Raw genomic sequence first — 22,669 nt, forward strand, 5'->3', positions numbered from 1 at the left:
ATTTACGAATTTCTCACCAAAACATCACAATGTATTGAAAAGATTGACTACAAAAACATTGACTACTAAAAGGCAGACTGTGTTGGATAATCCAGAACGTTGGATAAGCAAATGTTGGATAAATGAGACTCTACTGTACAATGGTTCTATTACCAATTCTGAAGCTACAGTCTTACCAACATTAAGGTGGCTTAACTCCCACCCTCTCAACTCTCAGATCTCCTACTCCAACTCAATATTAGTTCATATATATTTTTAAAAATCCACCTAAATGTTTCCCAAGAGATCCTAAGAAATCAATTTGTCACATGTTTTTCTAATACATTTGAAGAGTTTAATCATTATTACCTAGAAATTAACTAAATTATAATGATTCAAAATAAACTCTCATTACGGGCATTTAATGCAGATCATAGATCAATGATGGGCAACCTTTTGCGCTTGGTGTGTCAAAATTCACCAAAAAAAACTAGCATGACTTGGGTGGTGTGTCACTTTGAGAAAAAAAAACATAATTTTGCAATATGCATAGTTTAAATAACAAAAATATATAATTGTAATATATAACTGTATTCAATAAATCAAAAACTATTTACTACCATTATTTCCATGTACAACAATCTATGGTACCTCTTGCCGTTTCCACACTGATTTCTCTCTATTCTAGTTTCAATGTAGTCATGAGCAACGAATAATATAATAATAATATTATAGTAATAATATGATAATATACTACAATAATAATAGAATAATAATAGAAATTAAAAATGTAATGTGCATAATTCCCATGGAGTAAACAATAAAACCACTGGACCAAATCACACCAAATTTGGCCACAAAAGACATTAGTCATCCAATCAATCTGCATGCAGCAGCGTGTCAGCAAAAATGGCTAGGCGTGTCAGTGCTGACACGCATGTCATAGGTTGGCCATCACTGTCATAGATGCAGCTTTACCATCCATTTGCCATTACTTTACAGGAACTTCTAAGCACAAAAGATGACAACATCATTCTAGAATCTACTTCTAAGGAATATTAACAAAATAAATGGTGATTCCACCTCAAATTCTGTCCAACAATTCAGGTATATTATCATCGAGAATGAAAAGAGATCATACATGTTACAGTTAATGATAAGGAAGGCTGCTACATCACTGTCATAAATAGACAATTCAGAGAAACCAATCAATTAGATTCTACATTATTTTAAGCTTCATTATTTACATAGGATGTAAATAGTATCACCTGATTATATTCCCCATTCAAAACAGCATTGCTTCCATTCTTTCAGCCCAACATAACCTATATTTATGCTGACTTCAGTGGTATGTTGTTGCTAAGGGCCAACATATTGACTTTGACATATAGCAATTTTATAGACACTTCTAAGACAGCCTGCTATCAATAGTTATTCTTAAGTCCTGCAAACCCTGAACTGTGAATTGAGTCTATCCACCTGAAATATGATCTTCCTTGTGTCCAATTGCCTTCCGCTTTACTAAACATTGTTAGCTTTTAATTGTGGTTATCAGTGGGATGTATTAGCAATTATGCATGAATAGGATAGTAATGCAGTAATCTCTTAGCAGGTTTTATCTTGCAGATTCCACTAACTCCTATGCATTCATTTGGAATATCATGATGATTTTCTGGCTGATTCTGTCAAGGACTTTCCTACTTTCGGCACCCTTTGTTCTTAAACCAAGAAGGCAGAATGGAATAACACTTTTTGTAAAGGTCAGACACTCTTGTAACTTCCATCCGTTCAAAATGTGAGACAGTTAACAAAATTACATCTTACCCGGCTTGATTTGCTTTAGGGCTTGCAGTGTTCTTCAACGGGGCTGCAATGAACCAAGAAAAGAAGGAAATAAACAGAGAGAAAGTATGAAGGAACCAAGAACATGACCGCCTTCAAGACATCGGAGACCTTCTGGCATTGCTCCAGCCATCTCTCTCTCCTGCCCAACAGCTGTTGAGGGATGCCGTCCGCCCCACCCCACCCCAGATCCATTACATTTCCAGTCATATCTAAGGCAGAGGCTAGCAAGGAGAAATACATGCATAATATGGGGCAAAGATGTCCTCGCTCCTGCTTCCTACCTGCCATAGTTCATGTTGGCTCATATGCGGCACTAAGTGAAGAAGCAGAATTGTCTCGTCCAAGCAATAAACCTAAAACAGATAAAGATTTAATAATTAACAAGAACTTGAGGAGGAACCTGAGTGTGTGATGCAGTTAAGAATGGGAGAAACATAAAACTGAAAAGAAAAAGGAAGTCCACTTCTATTGTACAGGAGCTTCAGAAAGACCTCCCGTGGTCGTGATTACAAGGTTCACATTCTCCTAAAGAACTGTGGACAGTTGGATGGCCATTTTGCAAATACAGTAGAGTCTCACTTATCCAAGCTAAACGGTCCAGCAGAAGCTTGGATTAGCGAATATCTTGGATAATAAGGAGGGATTAAGTGAGACTCTACTGTAAGTGATATTGAGGGGGGAGGGGATGGGTGAGAGAAGGTAGACATATGGACTGAATCCTATAGTATTTGCTTGTTTATTTGATTTATGTCTTGCTTCTATCCCAAATGGAACTCAGAATGGCTTACAGTGGTAATTAAAATAGACCAGCTAAAACAATATGGAGTGCAAAACTTTTAAGAGCATTAAACCAAACATCCAGTTAAACCCACTGCAGCCAGTCCTCCGTATCCATGATTCCTATGTACACAGATTCAACCATCCATGGCTTGAAAGATATCCTTTACCAAAAAAAATGCTGAAAAGCAAATCTTGATTTTATATAAGGGACACCATTTTACTATGCTGTCATATGCAATGGGACTTTTTTTTGGCAGTGGGACTTGAGCATCCATGTCTTTTGGTATCCATGGGAGGTTCAGGTATCACATTCCAGAAGTACTTTAAAGACATCAACTCAGAAGGAATTAAAAACCTTTGAAATACTGGTGAATACAGATGAACCTGGGAAAGGTAGGGTGAAAAGAAAGATACTTGCAAATCACAAGACTCAGATAGGACCAGATAGGATTTCAGGGTAAACAGGAGCTACCCTGAAACCTCAAAAACACACACACACACACACACACACACACTCTCTCTCTCTCTCTCTCTCTCTCTCTCACACACACACACACACACACACACACACAATGATTTTACATGTTTGCCAATACAGCAGTGGTTCTCATCCTGTAGATCCCCAGGTGTTTTGGCCTACAACTCCCAGATATCCCAGCCAGTTTTCCAGCTGTTAGGATTTCTGGGAGTGGAAGGTCAAAACATCTGGGGAGCCACAGGTTGAGAACCACTGCAATAGAGCAACTGATTACTTTTCACAACTTGTTTCTGACAGTTTCAACTTTTATATTCATTCTTTCTGTCTTTTTAAAAAACAAGATTCTGTTTCACTAGTCTCTCCTCTTGTAGCTAATGTAGCTAATGTGCTTCCAGAATTACAGCTTGTGTTACGGAAGCCAAACCATTTTGCTTCCTGATTTATTGATATGGGGTTGTGAAACTGCCATCCTATCAAATCATGCTTGCCCTCGTCTACTATTTGAAAGTGCTTCTATTTCACCTTCATTGCCACTGTTACTGAAATGATGCAAGATGAAAGCATGCTTGCAACGTTTCAGTGCTGCCTTTATTATATAAACATGCCCCCCTTTTTTCCTCCCATTGGTCAGCATGATTTGACCACACTATTTTTAACACTATTGGCTGAAGTAATTTGGTGATATGATCAGTCACATATCACATATACAGTAGAGTCTCACTTATCCAAGCCTCGCTTATCCAAGCTTCTGGATAATTCAAGCCATTTTTGTAGTTATGGTTTTTTTCTCGAAGTGACACACCACCCAAGTCATGCTAGGTTTTTTGGTGAATTTTGACACACCAAGTGCAAAAGGTTGCCCATCATTGCTCTACTTGCTTCTGCCCTTCCAAGTGGGATTCCCTCGCTCTCACCCCTTTTCTCTCCACCCCTTTTCTCCCTCTCTGCTTTTGGGAATTGTGGGAGATGAAGTACTGTACCAAAAAGCACCAGAGGGGTGGTGAGCGGGGCCAAATATCTGCAGTGTGTAAACTTCTTCATTGAAAAATAAGCAAGACAACTGAGTGCGCTAAACAGTGTGATCCCAAGGTAGAGAAAAACTCCATTTTATTATGGAATGGAGTTAGACTGAACTCTCTTCTTCTGAATACTTCTGAAAACTTCCCAGTATAATCTGATGAAGTCCAGTTTCTGGCTTCCAATGCTTTAACATCAGAAAGCAAAGTAAATTAAGAGATCTATATATAGAAAAGAGTAATGAAATTTCGGCCTAGGACAAAACAACAAAACTACACATTCCAGAAACACTAAACTTGGCAGCACAACCCCTCATCCATGCCTCTACGTTCATACAACAAAAAGAAAAGAAAAATAAAGTCCTAATTAGAGGGAGAGGAATAATTGTTTTTATCCAATTGCTGCCAGCTAGAAGGCTAAGCTCCGCCCACTTGGTCTCCTAGCAACCCACTCAGCCCAGGGGACAGGCAGAGTTCGGCCTCACTTAGGCCTCTTCCACACTGCCTATAAAATACAGATTATCAGATTTTAATTGGATTATATGGCAGTGTAGACTCAAGGCCCTTCCACACAGCTATATTACCCATTTATAATGGACTTAATGTCAGGAGAAAACCTTTACCTTAACCAATTCCTCAATACTTTATTTCCCATACCATCATACTTTGCCACAGCAACGCGTGGCCGGGCACAGCTAGTCATGTATAAATACCGAATATATGCATATAGTTGGCACTGCAACCTTTTAATAACCTGTGATTGCTAGCCTTGGGGTAATTGCTCATATTTGAGTCTCAATATTTTTCATCCATAAAATATTAATAATGGTTGGCTTCAAGTAGATCTGGGCATGGCTCTGCTCCTCAGTTGTATAATGATGTTTTAGAATCACTGATCTGTAGCAATTAAAATATTTAGTGCAGCTATATCAGGATGGGGATTGTCTAGCCCAGTGATGGCCAACCTATGACACGCGTGTCAGCACTGACACGCCTAGCCATTTTTGCTGACACGCTGCCGTATGCAGATTGATTGGATGACTAATGTCTTTTGTGGCCAAATTTGGTGTGATTTGGTCCAGTGGTTTTGTTGTGTACTCCATGGGAATTATGCACATTACATATACACACACACATATATATAAAATCATTCTATTATTATTCTATTATTATTGTAGTAGTATATTATTATATTATTACAGTAGAGTCTCACTTATCCAAGCTAAACGGGCCGGCAGAAGCTTGGATAAGCGAATATCTTGGATAATAAGGAGGGATTAAGGAAAAGCCTATTAAACATCAAATTAGGTTATGATTTTACAAATTAAGCACCAAAACTTCATGTTATACAACAAATTTGACAGAAAAGGTAGTCCAATACACAGTAATGTTATGTTGTAATTACTATATTTACGAATTTAGCACCAAAATATCACGATATATTGAAAACATTGACGACAAAAATGGCTTGGATTATCCAGAGGCTTGGATAAGCGAGGCTTGGATAAGTGAGACTCTACTGTACTATTATATTATTATATTATTATTCATTATTCATGACTACATTGAAACTACAATAGAGAGAAATCAGCGTGGAAACTGCAAGAGGTACCATAGATTGTTGTACATGGAAATAATGGTAGTAAATAGTTTTTGATTTGTTAAATACAGTTATGTATTACAATTATATATTTTTGTTATTTAAACTATATATATTGTGAAATTATGGCTTTTTTTCTCGAAGTGACACACCACCCAAGTCATGCTAGGTTTTTTGGTGAATTTTGACACACCAAGTGCAAAAGGTTGCCCATCATTGGTCTAGCCTATAAGCCACATGCAGCCCTTGGGAACCGTACTAATCTCACCCAAAGCACCAGAGAATGTATGTGTACACACATACCCAACACACCCAAAATGTCATTTTCTCTGAAAAATACAGGGTTCCTACATGCTGATTCATGGTGCTTTACACTCCCCAAAGGTGGCAGGAGGTGGTGTGTCATCGTTTTTTGGTGCCCAAAATGGCAGACATAACAAATTGTTGTTTCTTCACATAGTTCTGGGTGATGGGACACTCCAAAATTGGATGGTGATACCACACAAAGTCTAGATCGAGGTGGGAAGTGTGCAAACTCTCAGGACTGTTTTTGTGGCAGTTAAAGTGATGTCAAATGGCATTAATTCTACAGTGTAAATGCACCCAGTGACAACTATTATACTGCACTGCTCATAGAGATGATTTCACATGGGAGGTTCTTGTGCGATCACTGCTAGTATCAAACAACCAATTTCTTCATCAGCTATATTTAGATCTTACATTTATAAGAACATGATAGAAAACTGCAAGTTTAATTGCCCTGTGAAGTGCTAATTTTTATCTACTCAAGAGTTTCCAAATTAGAAAAAGGCAGAGGGAAGAGAAGATGGAAGCAGCTGAATAGTTTTCTGGATCAAATGTGGTACAGTAGAGTCTCACTTATCTAATGTTCTGGATTATCCAACGCATTTTTGTAGTCAATGTTTTCAATGCATTGTGATATTTTGGTGCTAAATTCGTAAATACAGTAATTACTACATAGCATTAATATCCTAGTATGGTCCTTCTGTTTAAGCAGGTGGAATATTGACAAACAAACCCACAGTAACCTAGCAGGGTTATGTTGGGTATAGGTAAGACCTTGCAAGAGAGGAGGTTGGGTAGCAAACTACAAGTACTGTAGTTGGCTTTGCCTTTAGCAACTCCACCTTCTGCCTCACCAGCACCAGTGGGCACCAGCTTTTCCTGATCCGAATGCTAAAAGCTACTGGCCTGTGATATAAAATATACTCCCTACTGATCCATCTTCTGGTCAGCTCAGCACCCACCCAACAGCAGCATCAGACACGGCATTTGAGTTATTCCTCCTGCACCATTTAGTGAGGTATCTATAAAAGTAATAAAAAGTTATGACTATACTCCAAAAATAATGGTATTACCTCTTCTGGATCCGTTTCAGAATGCAGGTTATCTGCATATGAGTCTACACTGCCATGTAATACAGTTCAATGCTGTTAATTTGCATTCTGAAACTGCATTATATGGCAGTGTAGATCCAGCCTAAGTTACTAGTGTGACATAAGATACATGTACAGTAGAGTCTCACTTATCCAACATAAACGGGCTGGCAGAATGTTGGATAAGCGAATATGTTGGATAATAAGGAGGGATTAAGGAAAAGCCTATTAAATATCAAATTAGGTTATGATTTTATAAATTAAGCACCAAAACATCATGTTATATAATAAATTTGACAGAAAAAGTAGTTCAATACGCAGTAATGTTATGTTGTAATTACTGTATTTACAAATTTAGCCCCAAAATATCATGATATATTGAAAACATTGACTACAAAAATGGCTTGGATAATCCAGAAGCTTGGATAAGCGAGGCTTGGATAAGTGAGACTCTACTGTATTACCTCTTCTGGATCAGTTTCAGAATGCAGGTTATCTGCATATGAGTCTACACTGCCATATAATACAGTTCAATGCTGTTAATCCGCATTCTGAAACTGCATTATATGGCAGTGTAGATCCAGCCTAAGTTACTAGTGTGACATAAGATACATGTATTAGTTACTGTAATGGACATTCATCCCAAATAACTAGGCTATAGTTCCTACATATGTATTGCACAACGTGGATGCTCAAAGTCCTGATATAATGACATAATTATTAAAGTTTTTAAAATCCTTAAATATACAAAATGGAGTTGTTCATCAATAACTGCATTCCATCACATGGTCAAAGAGATCCGTGCAATGTTTGCTACTGGAAATTGATAATGAAGACAGAGGAAGTCTTTTGAAAAACAGGAAAAATATTTTGGAAATAATTTTTAATTAATCAAATTTAAACAAAAGATTACATTTTAAAAACCAGAAATATTAAACTTCTGATACTCACTTGATACCTGATACAGGAAGCTAACAGCTACAATATGCTTCTCACTTCTTTCTTCTTATTCATCTGTTTTCTTTTCACCATTCTTGCTTTAGTTATACTTTTCCTGCTGAAATATTTACATTAAGGCATAATTTAGACATACTTATCAATCAGGATCTATTGTTTATTTATGTATTTATTACAACATTTATATCCTGTCCTTCTCACCCAACAGGGGACTCAGGGCGGCTTACAATAAACACACATATAAAAATTATACAATACACTATAAATAAGATTAAAAATTATTAACTTACATCAACATTGTCTTCTAATATCTCTAGATATGGTAACAGTACTAAATAGGTTGAGGTCTTCTGTTTTCATTCCGTAAAGCATCCTTCTAAACTAATGCTTTCTGTTCTTGGGTTGGGGAAGTCGAAAGTCATCCCCTTTCTGAGTATGACACTTAACCTCCATCCTCTTTGATCCCACTTTCCATTAGAGATTTGTTTCCCAATGCTTGAGTTCAAGGGAGCCCTTGCAGAAAGCCCCAAGCGCTAAACATTCTGCTTGGTGAAAATGGTCATCATTATTTGTCTAATGAGTTTTTCTTCTATTTGGAAAAAGTTCAAAACAAAAACAAAAACTACATAACTATCTGGCACATCCTCCAGAAACAGCCAAAGAGGGCCTTGTGAGAAGATACGAACAATGAAAGTCAACCACACAAATGGTGCCTCTTGCAATCCATGATTACAGCTGATGAATAATTAGGTTCATGGAAGGTGCTGAGCCAGAGAAATGCCTGTTGAGGGGAGGCAGAAATGAATCATTCACTGTTACTGCAGGCCCTTTTTGATGTCACTAATGACAAACTGCATCCAAAAGGGGCCGTCTATTTGCCAAATTAGGCAAACACAGCTTTGCTGTCATAAGCATTCCATCTTTCTCTGCCATTTCAGGGCTTGCTTGCTTTAGGCCACATATAATCAGCACACTCCTTTAAATTATCCTGGGTGCTTTCTATAACTTCTGTCATAGCGTTTCAAGAAGATGCGCAGACATGGCTTGGTCATGCTTTAATTCTGAAGGATTGATTCAATTGTACATTTCAGATTTCAACATACACACACACACACCCTCGTTGCCTTGTAGGATGCTTGGGCAACTATGGGAGAGGACAGCTTCTTGAAGCAGGGAGAAGATTCAAATACAGTAAAGTCTCACTTATCCAATACTCGCTTATCCAACATTCTGGATTATCCGACACATTTTTGTCTAATATGACCATTAGTAAGGAAACTGACCTCCAAAAGCCATCTAGATGGTCTCATAAGGCCATAGCTAAGCAAAGAGACCTTCAAAGACCATCTAGACGATCTCATAAGACCATCGGTAAGGAAAGGGACCCTCAAAGGGAATCTAGATGGTTTCATAAGACCATCGGTAAGGAAAGGGACCCTCAAAGTCCATTTAGATAACCTCATCGGGCCATCAGAAGACCATAGACAAGGAAAGGGACCTCAAAGACCATCTAGATGGTTATATAAGACCATCGGTAAGAAAAGGGACCCTCAAAGGCCATCTAGATGATCTCATCAGGCCATCAGAAGACCATAGATAAGGAAAGGGACCTCAAAGACCATTTAAATGGTTTCATAAGACCATCGGTAAGGAAAGGGACCCTCAAAAGCCATCTAGATGGTTTCATAATACCATAAGTAAGCAAAGAGACTGCCAAAGACCATCTAGATGGTCTCATAAGACCAGAGGTAAGCAAAGAGACCTCCAAAGACCAAGTAGACTTAGGTCAACCCTAAGTCTAAAGTTTAGGATAGGGGGCAGGTTAGTGACCTTGGAGGGCCGCTTCCGGCCCACGGGCCTTAGTTTGGGGACCCCTGCCTTAACCTATTACTTTCCTTTTGAATATTTTTGGGCTACAATGTATAGATAATTGAGTTTTCTGGGAGTTTTAGCCCCCCCCAACCCATTTTTTTCAAGTTATTTTTGAACATGCTCGAGCTGTGAAGCATGCTTGAGCTGTGATGGGAAGTTCCCGCTAACTGGGAGAGAAATAAAGTTGAACACTGTGAAAGCCACCCAGTGCATAGCTGTCGGCCTCCTCCCAGTAGACTCAAATCAAGAAAAACCTTCATGAGAACCACCACTCCTCTTGACGTTCCCCCAGCAACAGCAAGAGTATCCCTCTGTGCAGCTAAACTGGGAAATCCCAAATGGTTGGTCCCCATGAGGGTCTTTCTCCAGAGGCAAGCCAAGAATGGGGAACTTGGAAGTCCCGAAACAGACTCAGAAGTGGAATGGACAGATCAAAAGACAACCTGGCAAAATGGCACTACCTAGAAGAATCCTCCATCATGTGCGACTGTGGAGCACAACAAACAACTCAGCATCTGTATGCTTGCCCACAATGCCCTGCCTCATTCACAGAGGAAGAATTGTTTAAAGCTACAGACAATGTGGTTGCTGTTGCCCGCTTTTGGTCTAAAATTATTGTGCTCTCTCTATAATTATTTCTGCAGTGTTTTGACACGAAACAAATAAAGCTGTGAAGCTAAGTAGATTTCATAGAAATTGTGTCCTCTTTCATTTTGTCAATATCACAAAGCACAAACCAGGATAGCTGTGATCTGTACTTCCATAAGTTAACTAAAGACAAAAACTCCTCCGCATTCTCACAACGCACTTTAAATATCTCTCCATGCCCTCTAAAGGGACATGGGGGCATTTTCACCACAGTTTTGCACAGCAGTCACTATGGCTTTCTTTAAAAATATGTCGTGAACCAAAAGTTATTTTCATTCACTTCCTGCTATTAAAAAGACCTCTTCTGTACCTAAAATGTTCCATGATGAGCTTTAAAGGTGGCAAAATGTTCTCTGCATCCTCTCAGGGGCATTCAGGGGCAAAACTATTTTTGTAGGTGTTAGGGCAACCTTTCAAAGTATTGGAAATGTTGCCACTGAATCTTCCAGTTCCTCAACCTTAGATTATAGAAAGGAGCCTTTTACTGTAGCCAAAACAACTGAGCACAGGCACACAGTGCTAAGTTGCCACCTTGTAGCCCATATCATTCCAGTTTATAGTTTAGATCAGAGTTTCTCAAACTGTGCTTCTCCAGATGTTTTGGGCTTCAGCTCCCACAATCCTAGCAGCTGATAAGATGGCTCAATTGAAGAGAGGTCAATAGTAAGAATATAACTACATGTTGTTAGCAGAAATATAAACAAGGTCTCAGAAGGGTTGCTGTGAATTTTCCGGGCTGTATGGCCATGTTCCAGAAGTATTCTTTCCTGACATTTGCCTGCTTTTTTGCTGGAAGAAACATTAACAACCTTAGGTATGCAGATGATACCACTCTGATGGCCAAAAGTGAGGAAGAGCTGAGGAGCCTTATCACCAAGGTGAAAGAAGAAAGTGCAAAAGCTTGGTTGCTTTTAAACATCGAGAAAACCAAGATCATGGTAACTACACCTATTGATAACTGGCAAATAGAGGGAGAAAACGTGGAGGCAGTGACAGACTTTATATTTCTAGGTGCGAAGATCACTGCAGATGCAGACTGCAGCCAGGAAATCAGAAGACGTTTACTTCTTGGGAGGAGAGCAATGGCCAACCTTGACAAAATAGTGAAGAGCAGAGACATCACACTGGCAATGAAGGTCCGCATAGTCAAAGCAATAGTATTCCCCGTAGTAACCTATGGTTGCGAGAGCTGGACCATAAGGAAGGCTGAGCGAAGGAAGATAGATGCTTTTGAACTTTGGTGCTGGAGGAAAATCCTGAGAGTGCCTTGGACCGCAAGAAGATCCAACCAGTCCATCCTCCAGGAAATAATGCCCGGTTGCTCACTGGAGGGAAGGATATTTGAGGCAAAGATGAAGTATTTTGGCCACATCATGAGAAGACAGGAAAGCTTGGAAAAGGTCATGATGCTGGGGAAAATGGAAGGAAAAAGGAAGAGAGGCCGACCAAGGGCAAGATGGGTGAATGGTATCCTTGAAGTGACTAGCTCGACCTTGAAGGAACTGGGGGTGGCGATGGCCGACAGGGAGCTCTGGCGTGGACTGGTCCATGAGGTCACAAAGAGTCGGAAACAACTATGCGACTGAGAGAGAGATGGCAGGCATCCTCAGAGGTTGTGAGCCCAGAAAACTCACAGCAACCCAGTGATTCCGGCCATGAAAGCCTTCCACAACACAAGGTCTCAGATATTGAGAAGTGAGGTAAGAAATATTATTGCTGTTTAGACTGCAGTTTCTGCATATTAATTTGAAAGTCACCTTGTGTTTCAATGTTGGAGAAAAAGTGGGAAATAAATGAACAATAATAACTTCACTAAAGTCCAGAAGTTGTTGTATGTCTTTCGGGCTGTGTGGCCATGTTCCAGAAGTATTCTCTCCTGACGTTTCACCCACATCTATGGCAGGCATCCTCAGAGGTTGTGAGGTATGGATAAACTAGGCAAGGAAAGGAAATATATATATATCTGTGGAGAGTCCAGGGTGTGGCAAGAGTCCTTTGTCACTGGGAAGCCAGCATTAATGTTTCAGTTAATCACCCTAATTAGCATTGGAAAGGTTTTGTCTCTTGCCTGGGGGGCATCCTTTGTTCAGTCATTAGCCGTCCTTGGGGCTCCTCTGCCCTCAGAGTGTTGGTTCCCATCTACTGTTTTGATTTTAGAGTTTTTTAACTCTGAGGATGCCTGCCATAGATGTGGGTGAAATGTCAGGAGAGAATACTTCTGGAACATGACCACACAGCCCGAAAGACATACAACAACCCTGTGATCCCAGCCATGAAAGCCTTCGACAACACAAAGTCCAGAAGCCTTAATGGGCCGAAAATTGCCTTCTCTCAGCCTGCTGCCTGGTAGATTTTCTGAGGTTTTAAACAGGAGTTTGGCCCCTCCAACCCTGCCTGAAGGAGCCAAAATTTAGCCTGGTCCTTATAATAAACTTAATAATAATAAACTTTATTTATACCCCGCCACCATCTCCCCAACGGGGACTCGGGGCGGCTTACATGGGGCCATGCCCAGAACAATGCAATATAACAAAATATAATAGAACAACAAATCATAGCACATTAAACAACACAATAAAAGAAAATATACACTACATTAAACAAGATCAAAAGAACAATAAAACCAAGGGCCCTTCAGCATGCAGCTCATGTTTCATGCCACTGAGTCACTGTGTGTTCCTGATACTCAAAATTTTCAGGTAATATGTAAACTAGGCTTTACTTTCCCGGAATGTGTTTACAACAAATACCATTTCTCTGGAGGGCGAGTCAAGTGCAGTAACCTACTTTGCCCTTACAGCAGCCAAGGAGAAAAGTTTGTACGTCCTCTCTCAGCACCACTGAACGCTTCCTGTAAGGTGACTTTATGAAAGTTAACTTTCTTTGTTTCTGATCCCTTCCTCCTCCCATCCTGCTCCTTTTTCTTGGGCTGTGGCCAACTTTTGCAGCTGAATCAGGTTTCTCAATAATAATTTGCAGGCCTTTCTTCTGCAGCTTAGAGCTTCATCTTGGAGAGTGTAGATATTTGGAGAGTGCTAAACAACTATTAAGGAGCCCTGGTGGCGAAGTGTGTTAAAGCACTGAAATGCTGAACTTGCAGACTGAAAGGTCCCAGGTTCAAACCCTGGGAGCGGCGGGAGCGGCCGCTGTTGCTCCAGCTCCTACCAACCTAGCAGTTCAAAAACATGCAAATGTGAGTAGATCAATAGGTACCGCTCCGGCAGGAAGGTAAGGGCGCTCCATGCAGTCATGCCGGCCACATGACCTTGGAGGTGTCTACGGACAACGCCAGCTCTTCGGCTTAGAAATGGAGATGAGCACCAACCCCCAGAGTCAGACATGACTGGACTTAACGTCAGGGGAAACCTTTACCTTTTCCTTTAAACAAATATTACACAAGACAGGAAATACAAGACAAGAGCACCATTGCCCAGTGGACAGAGGACCTGCTTGGCTTGGCAGTGAACGGATCTTGTACTGTTTGCCACTTCTGTAAGATCAGATTCAATGTTGCAGGAACCTATACTCTAAATATAGGTCCATGTCGATTCTGTAAGAAAAGCATGGTCATGAAGCACTTCAATGTCCCCTCCTGGTGCATGAGGTTTAAAGTGTTATTGGAAGAGCATGGTGGGTGGATGAATGATGATGCCAATAAACAAAGAGGACTTCTCTGCTTGACTCCTTTTTGCTCTGAGCCTAAGAAGAGGTGGGATTCTTAACATGGAGAAGGCTCCACCCAGAGGTCTCCTCTTCTGGACTGATTCAGGAAAATCATACAGAACAAGAGGAAGGAGAATGGTAGCAACTATGGCATATTCTCTGCCTTTGAACTGATTGACATTCCTTCTCCTTGGATTTGGCTTTTACTGCTCAAATTCGACTCTGAATCTTTTCAACTTTGTGTTGTCGAAGGCTTTCATGGCCGGGATCACAGGGTTGTTGTATGTCTTTTGGGCTGTGTGGCCATGTTCCAGAAGTATTATCTCCTGACGTTTTGCCCACATCTATGGAAGGCATCTTCAGAGGTTGTGAGGCATGGATAAACTAAGCAAGGAAGGTAAATATATATCTGTGGAGAATCCAGGGTGTGACAAGAGTCCTTTGTCAGTTGGAAGCCAGCACTAATGTTTCAGTTAATCACCCTAATTAGCATTGGAAAGGTTTGTCTCTTGCCTGGGGGGCATCCTTTGTTCAGAGTCATTAGCCGTCCTTGGGGCTCCTCTGCCCTCAGAGTGTTGGTTCCCATCTACTGTTCTGATTTTTGAGTTTTTTTAATACTGGTAGCCAGATTTTGTTCATTTTCATGGTTTCCTCCTTTCTGTTGAAGTTGTCCACATGCTTGTGGATTTCAATGGCTTCTCTGTGTAGTCTGACATGATAGTTGTTGGAGTGGTCAAGCATTTCTGTGTTCTCAAATAATATACTGTGTCCAGGTTGGTTCATCACGTGCTCTGCTATGGCTGATTTCTCTGGGAAGCAACACTCTGAAGGCAGAGGAGCCCCAAGGACGGCTAATGACTCTGAACAAAGGATGCCCCCCAGGCAAGAGACAAACAAAAGAGGCAAACAAACAAAAACTGGGTTGTTGTATGCCTTTCGGGCTGTGTGGCCATGTTCCAGAAGTATTCTCTCCTGACGTTTCGCTCACATCTATGGCAGGCATCCTCGGAGGCTGTGAGGCATGGATAAACTAGGCAAGGAAAGGAAAAATATATATATCTGTGGAGAGTCCAGGGTGTTGTGAGTCCTTTGTCACTGGGAAGCCAGCATTAATGAAAAGGACTCTTGCCACACCCTGGACTCTCCACAGATATATATTTACCTTCCTTGCCTAGTTTTTTCTTGCTTCACAACCTCTGAAGACGCCTGCCATAGATGTGGGCGAAACGTCAGGAGAGAATACTTCTGGAACATGGCCACACAGCCCGAAAGACATACAACAACCCTTTTCAACTTTGTTTCCTTTCTGCCTTGGCAACACACAACAATCAAGGCGATGAATGCAGAGATAAACTAATATAGTTTATGGACACAATTTCATACCCTTGAAAGGAATTAGGAATAATCACAAATATTCACAATGACACTTGTCAGGTGCGAAACAGGACTGAACCAACAAGAGCCTTGGTTGCTATAAAAAAATTTAAGTAGGAATTTTCAGATATCCAAAAATAACATGTAGGGGTAATGTAAGGTGTGGAAGGATGAGCTTTATGCAACCATTTCTGGTGCCTTATTTAGCGTTCAGGGCCATCTATGCGGCCCAAAGGGCTTAGAAAGGTAAATTACCTAAACTGGGCCAGCCCGTTCCCATTTATTGTTGTCATGGCAACTACTCTTTGGTATTCATGGCTGTAGCGTTCCATTTTTGGCACCGGGAAAGAAATTATCCACGCACACTGCAGCAAACTTCACAATGAAGTGATAGGCACAGCTGAAGGGTAAAGAGGCAGCAATTAACAGAAAGTAGTTTGTGTTGTTTATAATTAATATTCACGGATATGAATAAGCACCTCCTCCTTTGCCTGCAAAATCGCCTTGCTCAGTGCTGATTTTTGTCACAGAATTTCACGACACCCTGCATGCATTTTGCCTCCTTTTCTGTAGCTCATTGAAGTATGCAAATTGTTAAAAATGACCTCTTTACTGGGTTGACAGTCTTGACAGGAATAAGTGCAGGGCAAATTTCTTGACTACCTTAATTTTGTTAATATGCTTTGAAGGGAAGGTAGGCTTCTCTGGAAATCACGAGGGTTTTGCAGCATTTCAGTGAAGGTCATAACAAGGACAATGAGTAGTGTGTATGTCGTGCTCAATACTTATGTCAACTACAACTCTGAATCTGCAGAGATTTTGTTTGTGTGCAAATGCTTGGTAAATACTATACTGAAATTTTAAAACAGATACTTACTGAAAATTGCCCTGCTATAATCATTTTAAACGAGAATAGGTTTAGTGTGTAACCAGCAAAATCCAATGTACGTATATTCAGAATGAAAGACCTGGTTGTGCTTCCATATCTTCTTCAAATCTTTCATGGCATATACAGTAGAGTCTCACTTATCCAACACTCGCTTATCCAACATTTTGGACTATCCAACGCATTTTTGTAGTCAATGTTTTCAATACATCGTGATATTTTGGTGCTAAATTCGTAAATGCAGTAATTACTACATAGCATTACTGCGTATTGAACTACTTTTTCTGTCAAATTTGTTGTCTAACATGATGTTTTGGTGCTTAATTTGTAAAATCATAACCTAATTTGATGTTTAATAGGATTTTACTTAATCTTTCCTTATTATCCAACATATTCGCTTATCCAACGTTCTGCCGGCCCATTTACGTTGGATAAGCGAGACTCTACTGTACTTGTAATACAGATAAACTGAAGCCAACAAAAGAAGGGAGAGACCAAAATGGTGTAGGGGAAACTTGCTACTTTGGGGTTAAAAAAATGGAGGAAGGCACTGGAGAATTGAAGCCAGCAATTTAATTCATGACACAGTACAGGTCTGGATGACAGCATTTGAATGAGTCCAAGCAAACATACACATTTCCATGTATAGGAGTTTTGAGGTGTAGCCAGCAGCTACACATTGTTTACATTTTAAACAAAAACTAAGTAATTGTTTGTTTTAAAAGTGTCTTTGAATATTCTCTTCACGTTTCAGACCTATAATTATTAATATTAAAATCCAACATTAGAATCAGAATGCTTAATTTGATTTTTAACTGGGAATTCTGAGAATTTCTAAATTTTTCCTAGGGACAAGAATACTTTTTCTTCCACAGGGCTCTACCTTTCTTTGGCCTTCTGATCATTTAATGATGTTTCCGTTCAAAGGCAAACTGCTCAGAAATGTAGAATTAGTAAAACTAGTAAAATTAGTAAAAGAATTAGTAAAACAACCTCCAACTATTCCTTCTCTGAGAAAACCCTATTGAATGCACATGGTCATTATTAAGTCAGTGACTTGAAAACACACACACACACACACACATACAGAAACTGGCAATTGGATTATCTTTGGCCAGTGGGTAAAGGTAAAGGTTTTCCCCTGACGTTAAGTCCAGTCGTGACCGACTCTGGGGGTTGGTGCGTATCTCCATTTCTAAGCCGAAGAGCCGGCATTGTCCATAGACACCTCCAAGGTCATGTGGCTGGCATCACTGCATGAAGCGCTGTTACCTTCCCGCAGGAGCAGTACCTATTGATCTACTCACATTTGCATGTTTTCGAACAGTTAGGCTGGCAGGAGCTGGGGCTAACAGCAGGCGCTCATTCCACTCCCAGGATTTAAACCTGGGACCTTTTGGTCCGCAAGTTCAGCAGCTCAGCGCTTTAACACACTGTGCCACCAGGGGCCCGTTTGACCAGTGGATGCATCCTAAAAAATCAGTGTTGCTCCAGAAGGAAAATCCAAAGTCAGTGATGCTTTTATTGGACTCAAATCTCACAAAATATTGAGCTAGTCTTCATGTTTTGTGAAGCTTCATCTTTTAATATAACAGTGCAGAAAGCTGTATGTGTCTGACTCTTCTTTGAAAGAAAGTAAATATACCAACATACATTGTTAAGACTGTAAAATGTAGGAAACATTACAAAATGAGTTTCTTTTCTTATCTGGAAATTTTACAACATGGCTGATGAATGGAATATTTTCTACACAGCTTGGATGCAAAAACGCATATTCATTGGATACTACTCTTTTCTTCAGATTTGCCAAGATCTTTACAATAAAGAGCAGAGGGAGTTTGGAAATGCCAACTGTAATAATGTCAGAAAGGGGGGCTGCCACCAAATGTAAAGATCTAAGACTGCGGCGGGCTATTTCGTGTAACATCCGTAATTTAGTGCTTGAGATCGCTCACTGAAAATCGTGAGGTAAAGTTTGTAGAAAATGGCCACCAAAAGACAGGAAAAGACCACCATGTGAGAGATGATGATGAAATATCAACTAGAGATGAAGAAATTAGAAATGGAGGGCAAAAAGAGACAAGTAGAATGGGAGAGTGAGAGACAGGCAGCGCTGAAAAAGATGGAGATCGATTTGGAAAGACAGAAGCTGACACTCTCTCAGCCTTCTGTAGTGGCACAACCAGGGACTCCCATTACTAATCCTAGTGATTTAGCCTTAAAGAGGTTTCCTAAATACACTAAGGAGGATGTGGAGATGCAGCAGATTGAGCTCGCACCACTTTTGAAAATGCCATTGTGCCCAGGGGATTCTTGGTTTCTGATTGACTTTAAGTGGTTCATGAAGTGGAAGAGGTACGTGGGTTTTGAGTATTGGGACCTGTATTGTGCGGGAAAGCCTGATCGCTACCCAGGACCCATTGACAATGCAAAACTTTTTGCAGATTCAGAAACTCAAGACTTTAAAAAAGTATCGCATGGATAAAGTGGACTATGAGTTAATTCCTATTGCAGCCTGGAATAAGTTAGTCAATTGGTATGGATGTATAGAGGGACAGAGACCAATTGAGAGAAAGGTTGTGGAATATGGCAAATATTTCAAATACTGTAGAGTGGAAGTTAATCCGTCAGAGGTGAAGCTATGTCAAAACAATGACCCCACGAATCTTAAAAGCTCACAATTTAACCAAGCAGAAAGATCTGCTGGAGATGGAGGAATTGTAGACCTCCAAGAAAAACTGTCTGAGTCGCAGCTTGAGATTTATTGCAAGACTAAGGTAAATGAGTCACCAGTGGCTGAGATTCTTATTCAGTGCCATAATGACACAAGAGTAGAGCAAGCTGCAGTGATGGAGGATTTAGAAGTGCCAGCCATTAGTGAGAATGATTTACTTGAGCACTGTGGAGAAATTAATGTTGTTATAAAGAAGAGTAATGGTTGGAAGGGTGACTGTGCCCTAACAAAGGATTTGTCAAAGAAAGATGGTGACATGAAGTTGCTTGTTGCTAACAGAGCAAACAAGGTGGTTCCCAGTGAAGATGGGAAGGAAGATGAAGTTCTGAGGGAATTTTGGGAAATGACTGATAATATTTGTTCAGTGGTTACCTCTTTGGTCACCGCAAGTACAGAGCATGGTTAGCAGTCGTGGCCGGGAAAAAATTTACCTCAGGAAAACACCAGATTTGTTCAGTTTAAGTTGCTGTGTGCAGGAGAGCCTAAGGGACCAAAGAACACCTTTATGAGAGGGGAAAAGAAGATGGACATCTGGAGTCTGAGAGCTTTTGCTGACTGCAGCGAATCAAGAAGCAGGCGGAGTGTTTTGATGGAGAGAGTTTTGAGGACCTCTATGTGTCAGAGATTCGCGGTTTCGGCTATCAGCAGTTTACTTCCAATGTTCTACGAAAGTGCATGAACTATGTTTCCCAGGACTTCTTGAATGACTCTTGGAAGTTTCGTAAAAGGCAATTTTGGGACAAAGGGAGTTCATGATATTGTGGGGAGAAGAAAATATAATTGTCCCCAACAACATGTTAACCTCTGGAATGCTCCGCAGAGTGAAATGTCTATATGCTGTGCCAGGTGGCATGAAGAGGATCCCTGTGAAATGTACTGAGTATCGGAAGGTTGGTTGGTCCAGTGTATAAATGAAGATTCGAGGACAACCCAGAATAAAAATTAAACTATTAAAAGTATGATTTATGGAAAATGTATTTTTAAAATGTCTTTTGATTTGGGTTTGTGAATCTTAACAACAGAAAAGATGGTAAGACTGGACACGTGTATAGAAGTGTTTATGCATATTACTTACATAATTGTATGGTAAGATATGAATATGTTATGTGTATATGCAACATTGAAGGTTTGTATTTATGGTTTATGTGTTGCATGATAGTATGGTAAGATTATATGTTAAATGTATGTAACATGTATTGGTGTATATTTTTGGATGCAATCCATATTATTTTTGACTATTCTAGGTTGTAGAAAAGTCAAAAATAATCTTTATGGGTTGGAAGGTGTAAAGAAGTGTGAATATTTTAGTTACAGATGTCATGTTTAATTGTGTTTTAAAAGTCATGTTTAACTGTATTTTAAAAAGGATTTCTCCTCCTGCCTGACATTGTCACAATTGATGGCAGCGGTGGGATTCCAAAGGATTCCCCCTGCCTGAGTTTTCCACACTGTAAAATGTAGGAAACATTACAAAATGAGTTTCTTTTCTTATCTGGAAATTTTACAACATGGCTGATGAATGGAATATTTTCTATACAGCTTGGATGCAAAAATGCATATTCATTGGATACTAGTCTTTTCTTCAGATTTGCCAAGATCTTTACGATAAAAAAACAGAGGGAGTTTGGAAATGCCAACATTGTTTCATTAAAATCAACGCTTTTAAAAAATTTGCTAGGTATTATTTCAAATCTACTTTAAAATCGGGTGAGAAATAAGCAGGACAGTAGGCTGACTTTGAAGAGCCAACCAATCACAGATCTTGCAATGCTGTGAAAATGGGCTGAGGCAGATGGATATAAAGAAGAGATTTGTATGTGTCACATAAAGAAAGGGGGCAAGTGATCATGTGTGGGAATGAGTTCAGTTAGTCAATTAAATCAAAGGACCAGTTAAGACATAGGAAGGGATCACTGGAGAATAGGATAAAATAGCAAACTTTGGTTAGTTGGGAGCAATGTGTGTGTTTGTTAAAGGAGGCAAAAAACTGCCAGAGTTAGAAAACAAAGTTTTATATTGAGATAGGTAGAATCAGCCTGCCGTATCCACAGATTCAATTATCTATGGGTTGAAAATATTTTTTTTAACATTCAAAAGGCAAAGCATAATTTTGCTATTTTATGTAAGGGACACCATTGTACTGTGCCACTGTAGATTATGGTATTTGAACATCTAATGATTTGGGTATCCACAGGGGGACCAAACCCAACGCATAACAAGAAACCCCAGTGCACAGCCAGTTTACATGCTGGATGCTCATATTCTTGTTTTTCAATATATCTTGTCTGTCTTATTTTCCATTTGTGCCTAAGAGTTATTCACGTAAGTTTTTGTAGGAAAAAAACTTGACACAAATACAAACCCAAATCTCAACTGAATGCATTCATTTATGAAAACTGAAAGTAAAGTATAGACAGCTCAATATTTACGTTTTTGATTTAGAGCAGATTTTGCAGAAGTGTAGAACGCTTAGTGGGGAAAACACATTACTCCAAATGTATGTTATCAGGCAAATACAAGCAGGGTGAAAGTTACATTAACTGAACCTGAGTGTGCTGGTGTTTTTTTAGTTTTCTTTTTTCTAAATGAGGCACTCAAGCATCAAGAATGACAAGCAACCATTTATGTTACGTTTCCCTGCAGCCAATTGGTACTCCTTAACACCCTAAAGAGAGACAATTTAAAGTACTCCAGTTGAACTTTAAAAGTGTGTGTTCTTCTATATAAAGCATCAATCACAACTGTTTTTGCCCTCTCACAAAATAGACGTTCCATTCACCAGAATTCTATGCCATGAAATGTGGTTTTTAAATGTTTTAATTGAGTGTTTCTATACATAAAAAATGAGAACAATGGTGGTTATAGGATAGAGGAAAAGGAGGGGGAAAAGAAAAAAACATGGAGAGAAAAAAATATAAATAAATAAAAAACAAAAATAATAGAAAAATATATTTAAAAGTGTGTGTCTTCCAATTCATTCCTTTCAGACATGTTTCATATCCTGCTTTTCATTCTGCTGAGGGATGCCCTAAACTTCTGCCTCAAAGTCTGATGGCACTGCATATTTCTATAGTTGTGTAAAGTATACAGTAAGACCTCTGTAACCCTGCAAGCCATAAAAACAGTTTGTTATCTGAAAAATTGCCTCTCTGTGAATTTGCTACATCCTTCAGGCAATTGTATGGTATACTTCCCCTGGAAACTATCACAGAATTGTGTTGAAGGACATAGAAAATTCCTAGACTATACCTCTAGATCCTCCAGCACACGTCTATGGTATGCTGGGATTGGAAGTGAAGTAATTCAGTGGCATTTGGTGAAATCAGTGGTTTCATGTGACTGCAGTCTGGCCAGAAACATATCTCCTCTGGATACCGGTAATTATTTTTTTTAAGTAAGCTTAATTTCCTAATACAACAAAATGAGCCCATACACACATG

The 22,669-nt window shown here is 39.7% G+C and overlaps 1 long non-coding RNA gene across 1 annotated transcript; it reads right to left on the reverse strand.

Annotated features, from left to right (window-relative positions):
* Nucleotides 1–789: 789 nt before the first annotated feature.
* LOC134294239 (uncharacterized) lies at nucleotides 790–13,674 on the reverse strand. The gene is made up of 3 exons (XR_010001205.1): nucleotides 8,047–13,674; nucleotides 2,106–2,177; nucleotides 790–1,846 (listed from the first exon to the last, which is right to left on the reverse strand). It is a non-coding gene; the product is annotated as an uncharacterized LOC134294239 (long non-coding RNA).
* Nucleotides 13,675–22,669: the final 8,995 nt, after the last annotated feature.

This window comes from Anolis carolinensis, chromosome 1 (assembly GCF_035594765.1).
Source record: "Anolis carolinensis isolate JA03-04 chromosome 1, rAnoCar3.1.pri, whole genome shotgun sequence".
NCBI classification, from domain to species: domain Eukaryota; kingdom Metazoa; phylum Chordata; class Lepidosauria; order Squamata; family Dactyloidae; genus Anolis; species Anolis carolinensis.